General features: G+C 39.4%; 1 pseudogene; it reads right to left on the bottom strand.

Annotated features, from left to right (window-relative positions):
* Positions 1-1,874: 1,874 nt before the first annotated feature.
* On the bottom strand, positions 1,875-11,347 carry LOC141845415 (uncharacterized; annotated as a pseudogene).
* Between the last annotated feature and the right edge of the window lie 2,066 nt (positions 11,348-13,413).

The raw sequence follows: 13,413 nt of genomic DNA, 5'->3' as shown, positions 1-13,413 counted from the left end.
AAAAAAACAAATCCCTTGTAACTGTAAATTTGATCCTGAATTTCCTGCTCAAACTGTGGTTCGTCTTTCGTTTCATCTACACTGATTCTTGCACTGTATCAACAGATCGTCCAATTTATTGCCAGTGAATTTGTTTGTTTAGGTGATTGTTGAGTTCTGTCATTTACGAGGAAGTTTCGGTTATATGAAATTATCTACCTTTTCTAATCTGTTACATCTTACAATATGCAAAAGTCTTGCATCTTCTTCCTGACACTGACATCAAGTGCTGCTGCTCGCAAAGTCACAGTTTGTCGATTTCACTCAAACAACTGAACACTGATCAGGATTTTGTTTCATACTGAACAGTCCGTTTCAATTTGAGGGAGATGGAGAGTAATCTTCTGTGAATTAATGTCTTCCTGATTCCTGAAGGAATGGATAACAAGAATGATGTGCATAGATAAGATGGAAAAAAAAAGAAGTTAAAGCATGATTCATCACACCTGTTGGGGATCATTATTATGTAGACATTACAGAGACAGGGGACTGATTATTATGCATGCTATCACTGCTATGTTCAAGCTACCATGACTGTTCTTTAGCTAGCTAGTTCACCCTATCAAAATGGTACTGATAAGTGTTATATGAAATGTTGTTGTGGTGATAAGTTTGTAGATAGATTCTTCATATGAGTTTCGACAATCTCATAATCAGTTTAAAATTTAACTAAATTCTGATCGTCACCTACTTTAAGACAAAACACAAGCGCAACATAGAAGCGAAGTGATGATCTTTGAAGCTAACTGAAGTTTGATCTGAATCGCACATTGGATAGAACACAAGCAAATTAAACCCCTCTATCTAAGTTCACGAGCCTTCCACATTCATTTGTGTTCCCTCCGTGCACAAAATGTAAAAAATTGTTATATGTACAAAAAATTGACAAAATTTATTTTATGTAAAACAAGCGAAGGTGTTCCACCAACTAATTGCAATTTGCTTTATTATTTATATTGTATCGTATGTTATTGTGTAAAGTAGGATTGTAAATGAATCGAATAATTAAAGTCAAATTTTATGGTGTTCAAATATATTTGATAAAATAATCAAGTCAAACTAAACTGAGTTTAAAATAAATTAAATTATTAAAATGGTTGTTCAAATTTACCTTGGTTTCTTTTTTACGGGCTTGAATTTGATTCAATTTTGACTTAACTTAGTTCATTGAATATTATCAAACTCTCAATTCAAATTTATTTGATTATTAAAAAATTTTATAATTTTAAATTTATTCGATTGGTTTATTAAACTTAATAGTGCAAGTTTATCTATTCATTTTAAAAAATTGTTTATTTATTTATCATATTAATAAGAGTTTTATTGATGAATATATGATTTAAAAATTTTATTCATGAATATTGTTGATGAATAGTTCACAAACTCTATTTATAAATATTAATGAGTTGAATTTACATGTATTCAAATTTATTTATTTAATTTAATAAATTATTCAAATTTATTTGTTGGTATAGGAGGTTTCAAAAAAAAAATTATTTATAATTTTTATTTTTGATAATTTTTAAGTTTTTTTAATATTTAATATATTTTTATTAATTTTTATTTTTATATTTTAAAATTTTGAGTGCATTTATTATTTTAATCTGTTAAGATATTTTTATTTTTTATTAGGATGTTTTTTCTTTTGTATTTTAGTATTTTAGATATATTTAAATAATTATGTAATTAATGTTATGTAAAATTTTTAATTTAATAATATTTTTAACAATAGCAAATTAATAAATTATAAAAGTCAAAATTATCGCCATGCTTTGTTTTGTGAAGTAATTAAAAGGTAATGAAGTAATTAACAAAACAAACGCCAACTGACCAATTCAAAGAGCCAGGACTCCCGTTCCTTCGACACCCTGAGCCAATTCAACGCCACCGGCCTCTCCCCCTTTCCGGCCTCCTCCCTCACATGCTCTGCCTCTACCATCCCTCGCTGACTGCTAACGTTGCCAAAGATAACAAAAACACTCCCACGCATAGGAGAATTATCTCATACGACTGAGTCATAAAAGAGAATTATTTCCTATAACCGAATAAAATCAAGGATATAATAATTATTAAAATATATTTTTTCCTTATTAATCGGTTAATTGACCAAGTCCTGTAAATATATTATATATTATACTATTGTCTTAGGGTTTAATGAATAAGTTTATTATTTCTCTATTACTTCTCTCTTATATATTCTTACATGATATCAAAGCCGCCAGTAATCTCTTTCTCTTTTTCATAGCCGCCTTCTACATCGTCTCTGTCGTCTGCGCTTGGAGGTTCACACCCAGCATCTCACACCGCACTATTTCTTCCAAGCAGGAGGGGCGACTTCTTTCCGTCTTCGTCGATAATTATTTCCATGTTCTCACACTCTCAAGCACGTGTTCTTCAACTTCGCATGCAATTACAATCAGTGCAACGAGGAGATAAATCTATTAATGAATATATGCAATTAATCAAGACCATCACCAACAATCTAGCTGTGATTGGACATCCAATTTCAGATGAAGATTTACTAATCCATGTTCTTGTAGGTTTGGGACCTCAATATGATAGCTTTATTCCTAGTGTGACTACTCGCATCGATCAAGTGTCCCTCGATACCCTTCATAGCATGCTATCCTCTCATGAAACACTCCTACAACTACAATCTCAGAGGATGTCGGATTCTCTCGCCCTTTCAGTCCACACGACTCGCAATATTGATGGTGCTAACCATCATCAACAAAATCAAAGAAATCAAGGTGGAAGAAATAGAGGATGGGGACAAGAACGAGGACAAGGTCAAGGTCGAGGTCGAGTTCGAGGGCGCTGTCAAATTTGTCTCAAAAATGGTCACTTTGCTCATCAATGTTATAGGAGATTTGATTCAAATTTTTCAGGAGGCCTTTCATCCTCAAATTTAAATCAAGCTTCATCATCAACTTCATCGTCTCATGCAGGAGCATTCTCTATTGCAAGCAATCCTTATGTACCTACGGCAAATTCTTCGATCTCTGGATGGCATCCAGATTCTGAAGTAACTCATCATGTCACACCGAATTATGACAATCTTGCAGAAGCTTCCTCCTATAATGGTCCTGACACGGTACAAGTAGACAATGACTCAGATTTGCAAATTGCTAATCTTGGAAACACATTCTTTCATTCATCTGGTCAACTCTTTCACATGCGCAATACTCTTTATGTTCCCTCCATCACTAAAAATTTACTTTTTGTTCGTTAATTTACTTTTGACAATAATGTGTTTTTTTTGAATTTTATCCTAATCATTGTCTTGTGAAGGATCCGACAACAGAAACCACCCTGCTCAGAGGAGAAATTGGAGATGATCTTTATTACCTTCAACCTACATCCGCCAAAGTCCTCATTGGAGAACGCACAAATAAGTCTGCTTGGCATGCATGACTTGGTCATCCATCTTTACGTCTCATTCAAAGTATCATTAATTAGTTTGACTTTCCAACTTCTTTAGCATTTTCGTCACATTCTTGTGGAACATGTTTGAAAGCAAAGAGCCACAAATTACCTTTTGTCCCTTCTTCTCATGTATCTAGTTTCCTTTAGAAATAATTCATTCTGATGTTTGGGGTTCTCATGCTCCTATTTTATCAAATCAAGGTTTTCTTTATTATGTGATTTTTGTTGATGACTTTAGTAAGTTTACATGGATTTTTCTCATGAAATGTAAATTTGATCTATTTGATATCTTTTGTCGATTTCAAAAACATGTCGAACGTTATTTTGGCCATAAAATAGTCTCTCTCCACTCTGATTAGGGTAGTGAATATCAAGCACTTCATCGTCATCTAGACTCTTCTGGCATCCTTCATCGAATCTCATGTCCTCACACTCCTAAACAAAATGGTTCCGCATAGAGGAAACATCGTCATATAATCGAAATTGCTTTGACTCTTCTTAATCATGCATCTGTACCTCTAAAATTTTGCGATGATGTAGTCCAAACTACAGTTTATCTCATTAATCGTCTACCTACCCCATTGCTTCAACATAAATGTCCCATGGAAAAACTCTATAATCGGCCTTCTAATTACATCTTCTTACGTATCTTTGATTGCAAATGTTATCAGTGGTTACGTCCCTACTCTACACATAAACTAAATCCTCGTTCTCAACAATGTGTTTTTCTTGGTTATAGTAATTTGCACCATGGGTATCGTTGTCTGCATATACTGATCGGACATATATCTATATCTTGACATATTATTTTGATGAGTCTCTATTTCCTTTTACAGCTAGAACAACAACTTCATCCTCAGGAAACAGTGGTACTTTCTTGATACCACCTAAGATCCCATCAGAATTCTCACAAGTTGCTCATCCGATGAGACGTCCTAGTGAAATAAGAGGGGATGACATCCTAAGTTCTAGTCCAGGGTTCTTTTAATCTCTCCTATACCATCAGAATCACCCCGAGTGGCTACTCCATTAAGAGCAGGACACACTAACAGAAGGGATAATATGTTAGAACTTATTCCGTGCCCAATCTCAGAAGCATCACTAGATATTATACTCTCTAACTCTGGACCATCAAATAATACAAGTCTGTCATCTAAATCTCCATGTCACCCTACTATTGTCTCTTCGCCATCCATAGGTGATTCAAATGATGATGCTCCTCATCGTACTTTGCCTTAAGTGACATCTATGCACGTTGCCCACCAATGAAAACTTAACATCCCCTTCCGCGAGCTTTAGTGGTTCATTCAAAATTGTTGAACCAACTTGTTTTTCACAAGCGAACAAGGATCCAAATTGGCGTAGTGCACTAGCTTCGGAGTTTGATGTACTTCTTCGTAATGTAACATGGACCCTAGTTCCACGCACTTCCTCCATGAATGTTGTGGGCTCAAAATGAGTTTTTCGTCTTAAGCATCGAGTTGATGGTTCTCTAAACGATACAAAGCTCGACTTGTAGCCAAAAGATTTAATCAACAATTAGGTATTGACTTTAATGACACTTTTAGCTCAGTCATCAAAATTACATCTGTCAGATTATTGCTATCAATTGCTCTTAGTTCTAATTGGTCTGTACGACAATTAGACGTTTCCAATGCATTTCTTCATGGTCATCTTGAGGAAACTATATTTATGGAGCAACCACTTAGGTTCCTCCATCACAATTTCCATCTCATGCTTGTCAATTTAAGAAATCCTTATATGGTATTCAACAAGCCCCTTGTGCATGGTTTCATTGTCTATCCAGCAGGTTACAAAGTCAAAGATTTTCTGGATCTAAGACCGACTTTTCTCTATTCTACAAATACAATGATGACTCTATAATATTCTTTCTTATTTATGTGAATGATATTTTTATTACTGGCAATGATCAGAAAGATATATCACAACTCTATTACGTCTTCTCCATCAAGAATTTCCAATTCGAGATCTAGGTAATGCACATTGTTTTCTTGGTATTGAACTTATCCCATACGATGAAGGTTGTCTTCTCTCTTAGAGCAAGTACAATACTAAAATTCTTCAAAGATCTAAGATGGATGGAGCACGTCCAATATCAACACCAATTGCCATAAACAACTTCTCTGCATGTTCTCCTACTATGTCTGATCCCTAAGTTTATCGAAACATTATTGGAGCCTTACAATATGCCACTATCACACGCCCTGATATTACCTTTGCAGTGAATCATGCTTATCAATTCATGTATGCTCCCATTGAACAAAATTGGGAAGGTGTGAAAAGGAACTATTTTACATGGTCTTCTCTTATATCGTCAATCATCTGATCAAGAGTTATATGCTTTTAGTGATGCAGATTGAGCAAGTTCTCCTGAGGAATAGATGCTCTACTAGTGGATATGTAATATTTCTTGGGACGGAACCTTATCTCATGGAATTCGAAAAAGTAACCTACGATTTCTCGTTCAAGCACTGAGGTTGAATATAAAGTTATAATCAATACAACATCTGAAATTATTTGACTTCAATCACTTCTTTATGAACACGTCAAAAGTTGCACAAAAAATTTGGTGTGATAATATTGGAGTCACATATCTTACTGCAAATCCTATTTTTTATACATGTACAAAACATATGGAAATTGATTTTATTTTGTTCGAGAACATGTGACAATACAACAACTATCTGTTTCTTATATTTCTGCAGAAGATTAAATTGCTAAAATTTTATTAAGTCATTATCAAAATCACATTTCAACTGATTAATAAATAAACTCAATATTAAAGATCCCCCGTTAAATTTATCAGGGTAAAAGAGAATTATCTCATATGACCGAATCATAAAAGAAAATTATTTTCTATGACCAAATAAAATCAAAAATATAATAATTATTAAAATATATTCTTCCTTTATTAAGATTGATCAAGTCCTTTAAATATATTATATATTTTACTATTATCTTAGGCCTCTATTACTTCTCTTCTACGTATTCTTACACCACGAAGGCGGCCAAGAACGCTGCAGCAAGAGTGGGCTTGATGTTCCCGGGCGAGGCGGTTCCCACGGCGAACCCCGCGCACTCGTCGGCGGCGCGCAACCACGCCAGCCACATGGCGAAGGTCCCCTCTTTGCCCGAAGGCGAGAAGTCCACCAGCAGTGCCTTCTCCGACGCATGCAGCACTCCGTTGGCCCCGCTTTGCAGGAGACTCAGCACGATTATGTTGGCGTGCGCCCAGTTCTGGTCCTCGAAGTAGAAGGCGAACCCCTACGTGAGGGCCGCCTTGAAGAAACCCAGCAGTTGCATGCGCACCGAGTCGGCCCGGATGGAGAGCTGCAGCGGATGCAGCAGGGGAAGCGCCGCCACTGGGAAGGTGAAGTAGATGAGCCAGAGGAAGAGAAGAATCTGTGGCCGGATACAGATGTCGCCGATGATGTAGAGCGCGCCTCCGGCGAAGATGCACATGCACGCGAACGAGGCGAAGAATGAGGCCGCGAGGGCGCCGATGGCGTGCGGGTACTTGAACACGGCCAGCACGTGAGCGGATTTTTCCAAATACGTCGGAGCGGATAGCAAACTCGTTCCGGGCCGGATTGAGAGAGCGGCGTGGGCGACGCCGGCGGGCCACTGGAGGCCGCTGAAGATGAAGACCACCCACAAGCTCGTGAGCTGGTCGGTGCGGCGGAGCATGTGGTAGGTGAAGGCGGCAATGACGGCGGCGTCGAGCGAGCCGACAGCGGTCCCAGGCGAGGAAAGAAAGCTACCGACGTGAGGAGAGCGGCGCGTGGTGACGATTCTGAGGCCTCTGACCATAAGGCCGAAGTGGCGGACGTGGGCGGCGATGAAGACTGGGAAGAGCCAGTGGGTATCGAAGAAGTCGGTGAGGAGGTAGCAGAGGGCGCCGCCCACGATGGTGCCGATGAGTATCACCGGCTGGTGATCGCCGTGATCAAGGTGGTGCGCTATGAGCGTGAAAACCGGGACGGCGACCACAATGCCGGCGGCCCATGAGATCGTGGTCCATTCCAGCGGAGAAAATTCGGAATCGTCAATCACGATCGAGTGGGAGACGATTCTTTCATATCTGCACTCAAAACAGAGTCATTTTTGTCGATCACGATCTCTAAATCGAATAAATTATATGGACGCGCGAGGAAGTCACAGTAACATCTGCGTCTGAGAGCATTGCACCCCTCTTTCCGTGAAGCCCGGCGAAGAAGGCAGGGCCGTCGACGCCGGCCAAGCTCGCTGAGTGATCATGAGAGCGAAGAGCACCGGCAGGAGGAACGCCTGAACGAAGTACGAGCTGAAGCTGAACAGGTGCCAGACTGCGATCTCCAGCGCCGCCGGCGGGTGCGGCGCTTCGGCCGGCACGACGGCCAGAACTGTCTCCGCCGCGGCACACCATTAAGGCAATCCTAGAACTGTCTCCGCCGCGGCACACCATTAGGAGATCATTATTAAGATGGTCAGTAAGCACACCATTGAGGCAATCCTAGAAGTAGACGTATGTGATTGCTAGGTTGAGCTTATCGCAATTTTCTTTAGACAAGAATCCAGATTACACCTTGATCAATGGGAGTACGTATACAAAATTCTTAATTGTGAAGGTTGATTATTTTATAAAGTGGGTGGAGTCTGAGCCAATCTAGGTCATTCCAAAGCAACAATTGGAAAACTTCCTCTAGAGAAATATCATTACTAGGTTTGGACTACCAATTGAGCTAATGACAGATAATGAGACCCAATAACAACAAATTTAACCAGTATTGTGTAAGACATAATTAACTTGAATTTCACCTCTATCGTCCATCCACAAATCAACAAACAAACCAAAATCATAAACAAAGCAATACTTGAGGACTCAAAAAGTGTCTTATGGTTTTATAGCCGAGTGAACAATTAGCTTTACTCAACGAGGCGCAATAGAAGCCCTTCGAGTGTGAACCTAGACTTTTCTACTTCTCCATGAACACTAGTACTAAAAAAAGAGAGAGAAGCTTCATTGCAACATCATAATTTTACCTCAACACCTTCACCTGGGTGGTTCAACTCAACCAATTCTCCATCTCAACCTAGTACTGAGTCATGACTGTGTAGTCTCACCCCGGCCTTGCCTCTCAATAAAATTCGTCTGGCTAGGCTTTTTGTAGTCAATTCTTCATTTCAACTTGGTACTGATCGTCATGGCTTAATCTTACCTAAGCCTTGTGTCTCAATAGAATTGATCTAGTTTGGCCTTAAGAAAGACATGCTCCAATGATATAATCAAAAGGCCTAAAGTAATTCTTAATCATGCTTTGTTCTTTGCAATCTGAGTACCTCTATCCTTCCTCTTCCTACTGAGGGTTGATAGAACCTTGCGTCATCAATTGAGCAAGAAGAAGAGCCTTTACTTGGAAGCAGGAAGATGGTTGACCTATATCACCTCTAACCGAATAATGGTCTAGTTCTAGGAATTAGCTACAAGTGGTGTCTTCGTTGATGATTACTCCTGAAACCTTTGTAGAATAAGCTAAGTATAAATCTTTGTGGGATAATGTAAAAAAGTAATTCCTCCATTGCCTCCGTCCCTACCTCAATAGCGTCCCTGAAGTTGTCCTTCAAGTGACCCTTCAAACAATCCAACAAAACATAAACAAGGTGAAAAGGTTTAGATTTCACTCGAAGATAGAGCAATGCCTTAGGAGGATCCTCAAGAAGCTATTGAAGGTTTCTCAAGCGAGTTAATATCATTCTTGAGTCAATGTCAAACTAACAAAATACAGCCTATAAGGCAAATTGATTTGATGGAAATCAAAATGTCAATCATATCTAAGATTGAGGAGGCTCCAGTCCAGAGTTACTAAAGTGTGCAAGGATCGAATTTCAACAAAGTCGAGGTAATATTCTCCTCCGTTGTCGCCAACTGTAGCTTTCTGATTTATCTCCTCATAGATGATCGTGAAGGCAACATGTGGTGGATTTCACCTTTTGCTAAAGAGGAGACTCTAGTCCCTCAAAAAATTTTAAGTAATCCAATAAAAAAACCTAAAAGATGTTCACCCGAATGGTCTTGTTAAATTATTCTAAATCTTTGATGTATTAAGGCAGACTTTTCTCATGACTTTACAAGGTGTAACTAGAGAACAGTACATAGATCAGCCACATGATTGCATAGCTAGTTTTCTAAATTTCATAAAAGATTCATAAAACACCTCATAGATTGTCAGAGCTGAAGAAGAACCCACATATATTGCTTATTGTTAAAAAAAGAAAGGGAAGGAAGTGTTAAAGGAAAAACTCAGGAATGGAGAACCTAAGGCCGCCGATCAGTTGACCATGGAAAAAAAATCACAAAGCCAGGCGACGGGCTATGGGGTTTCTGATCCGGCTTGGGCACCCTAACCCTATTGTCCCACGGTATTCCAAAGGCGACCCTAAGTTCGTTTTTAAGCTCACGGGTGGTGATGGGCACGATGGATTCGTACTAGGGGTTGGGGATCCTACGGAGGCTATTTCTATGGCTAATCCACCTAAGAGCAACCAAAAAAAGGGGAGAGGGCAAGGAACTTACGTGCTAGAGAGGGGTCGATGGGGACGGATCGCCGGAGAGGGAGACACGAGGGCACGCGCATGAGGACAAGAAGACGAAAGAAGATGAAAGTAGCAAGCGCACCGCTTGTCTGCCTCCTCACCTTCATATACTCAGAGCCTCATTCGCCTCAACTGTCTGATGGGGTGGCACCAAAAGGGCGGGATGCCTTGTGATCTATAGGATCAAGCTCGACATCCCACCCAATCTTTGTCATCATGGCGATCTGACTGTCACATCTATCATCTCTCCCTCATTAATGTACCTTCAGCGTGCGAAGGATGGTGTGCCACTCTTCATTAGAAGGCGCGAGTCAGTTGGCACGATTCTTCATGTGCATCCGATCTGCTGCCCTTGACTCAGATTTGACTTGAGCTCATGTCGATGAACTGATATAGTCAGTCGACCTCCCACCTCCTTCGACTAGACTTGCAAGGAGACTCATGTTATGGGTCGGTATGACCTAACTCAGAAAGTCAAGATCTGTTCCAAGAAGATGACACATCAGACAGAAAACATATTTTTCCTGGTTCACTAGCTTGGTCCTACGCTTCGGCTCGACCACCCCAGCTCAGTATTCTGCTCAACTCAAGTGCACGAGTTGGATTCATGAGACAGCTCAGGTCGAGGTCAAACACCTGACTCGGCGTTAGACTCAACTCGGGATCTCACACATGACCTCTCTCAAGGTTTGATTCCAATCAACCCCAACTCGGGCTCCCTCTGCCGACCATGCTCCACTCCCTCGATGCCCTACTTAACGTTTAACCGACTCTACTATGATCATTCCCCCCAGTCAACTAGGCAGGCCGCTGCCAGAAAGACACAGGCAATCATATGATATCGGGGTAATTTCTCATCCCATTAATGCGGCATAGTGGCGTAGTTTGATGTCGTATCAATGCGGGTGATGAGACTTGTCACTACTGTGGCGGTGATCGGATGTTCCCCTTATTCTGATGGGACATCTCCTCTGATAAAATCTACACTCAGTGATATTGTCCTTAATTAAGATAAGACATGCTTTTATTATTCTCTCACTTGGATCTATATATCTCTTCTCCATCTCGTGGAGATAGATATGTCCACACACCCACACTCATAACTTACTCTTTCTCCTTCTCCGATGAAAAAAGATGACTTGAGCGTTGGAGAAGTTGAGTCAGGGCATCCTGGCCTCCATTCTAACTGTCTTCTTCCTTGTGCTATGTAGAGCTTGGGAGTGCACCAGAGTTCATCATCCATATCTGTCTCTACAAGGGCGCGCCCTTTGATCCTCAATCTGTCCATCAGGTAGCCAGTGACTCATCTAGAGAGTGATCTCAATAGGAACAATATATATAGAGAGAGAAAGAGACTGACATGAATAGCCGATTAATTAAGTCAGGTGGAGACACAGTAGTTTAATTAAAGTCTCTCAACTTGTATATATATATATATATATATATATATATATATATATATATATATATATATATATATATATATATATATATGGGCAAATGGATTAAAATTTATAAACAAATTTATGATTCGTCGCAAACTTAGCGATGAATCTCGAATTCGTTGCCAAGTTTGGCGACGAATCCCAAATTCGTTATCAAGTTTGGTGACGAATCTGTGTTTCGTCGCCAAATTTGACAACGAATTCACGATTCATCGCAAATTTGGTGATGAATTAATGAATTCATTGCTATTGGGTGACGAATTTTGTGACAAAAATTTATCCATCGTAATTTCCGCAACTAAACTATTTTCATCACAAATTTCATTGCAAATTGACGAAAAAAATGTGTTTCATTGCAAAATTTATCCCAAATTTGTGACGAAAAAATTCGTCACAAAATTTCGTTGCTAATATCCTATATTTTTGTAGTGTATATTCGTTTTAATGTTTTAGTAAGTATCAAAGATAGTAAAATTTGGTAGAACTTTATTTTAGAAAGGTATCATACAAATTATAAAATGAACCTATTTATACATAAGTAGTATTCATAAATTGCGTCTCTTCGATTACTGCATTAGCATGTTTCAAAGGTGGCAGAGTTAATGTTGTGAACGTTGTATTTTGACATGCCCCCTCAAGAGGAGAATGGATGTTAATCATACCCATCTTGACCATAATCGATTCATGCTAGTTGTCATCTAAACCTTTTGTGAGTATGTCCACCAATTGGATTCGCTGGCGTTCAACTTGGATTCACTGGCGTTCAACTTGTTCACGCACAAAGTGTCAATCCACATCGAAGTGTTTCATTCATTCATGTTGGATTGGATTGACGGCTGTTTGAATGGCAGACTTATTATCACACGGCAGTGGGACACAAACATCATGTGGGATATGGAAGGACCGTAGCAGATTCAGAACCCAAAGGACTTCGCATGTTGCTATGGACATGACTTGATATTCAACCTCGGTTGAACTCTTGGCCACAAAATTTTACTTCTTTGCTTTCCAGCTAATAATATTATTGCCCAAAAACACATAGTATCCCGAAACAGAGCATCAATTATCTTGACACTTTGCCCAATCGCTGTCGCTATAGACCTTTATTGTGAGAGGTGAGATGCTAGAGTAGAAAATGCCACATCCAGAGGATCACTTTAAGTACCATAACACTCAGAGTGCTGCTTTAAAATGCTCAATGGTGGATTGGCTCATGTACTGGAACATAACTTGCATAGTATAACATAAATCAGGTCGGGTAAACATTAAATAGATGAGCTTACCCACTAATTTTCAGTATGTGGTAGGATCAATTTTCTCTGAATCAGAACAATGAAGATAATGATTGCTTTAGAGTGGTGTTCGAAACGGTTTTGCGCCTAGTAAACAATACTCATGAAGAAGGTCTAATGTATATTTTCATTGGCATAGAACAATCCCTTTCTTCGATCGGGCTATCTCTAGACCAAGGAAGTAGTGTGGGACACCAAGGTCTTTGAGCTTGAGTTCTCCCCCCAAGATATCCAACTAAGTGTTCTAGAGTTGTTTCAAAGGTGTTGCCAACCACAATGTACTAAAGGGCAATGAACAGATCACCGTTAGTATATATGAAAAGAGAATGGTAAGCAGGGCTCTTCTGAAAGTCGTATCAAAGAAGGATCTTTGAGAATTTTGAGTTCCATTGCTGAGAGGCCTGTTTGAGGCCTTATAATGTTTTGGTGAATTGACAAGTCAGTTTCTCCTGACTAGAGTATGGCATTGTAGATGGATACCCAGGTGGTAAATCCATGAAAATGGTTTCGGTAAGATCTCCATTGAGGAAGGCATTGTTGCCGTCAAGTTGCAAGAGAAACCATGATTGTGATGCAGCAAGGCCAAAGAATAGTCGGATTGTAGTATGCTTGATGAT

This window comes from Curcuma longa, chromosome 14 (assembly GCF_044706935.1).
Source record: "Curcuma longa cultivar G26 ecotype Majalengka, Jawa Barat chromosome 14, ITB_CL_G26_1.1, whole genome shotgun sequence".
NCBI classification, from domain to species: domain Eukaryota; kingdom Viridiplantae; phylum Streptophyta; class Magnoliopsida; order Zingiberales; family Zingiberaceae; genus Curcuma; species Curcuma longa.
Note: the sequence above shows the minus strand (reverse complement) of the source record. Positions and strands in the feature narration are given on the sequence as shown.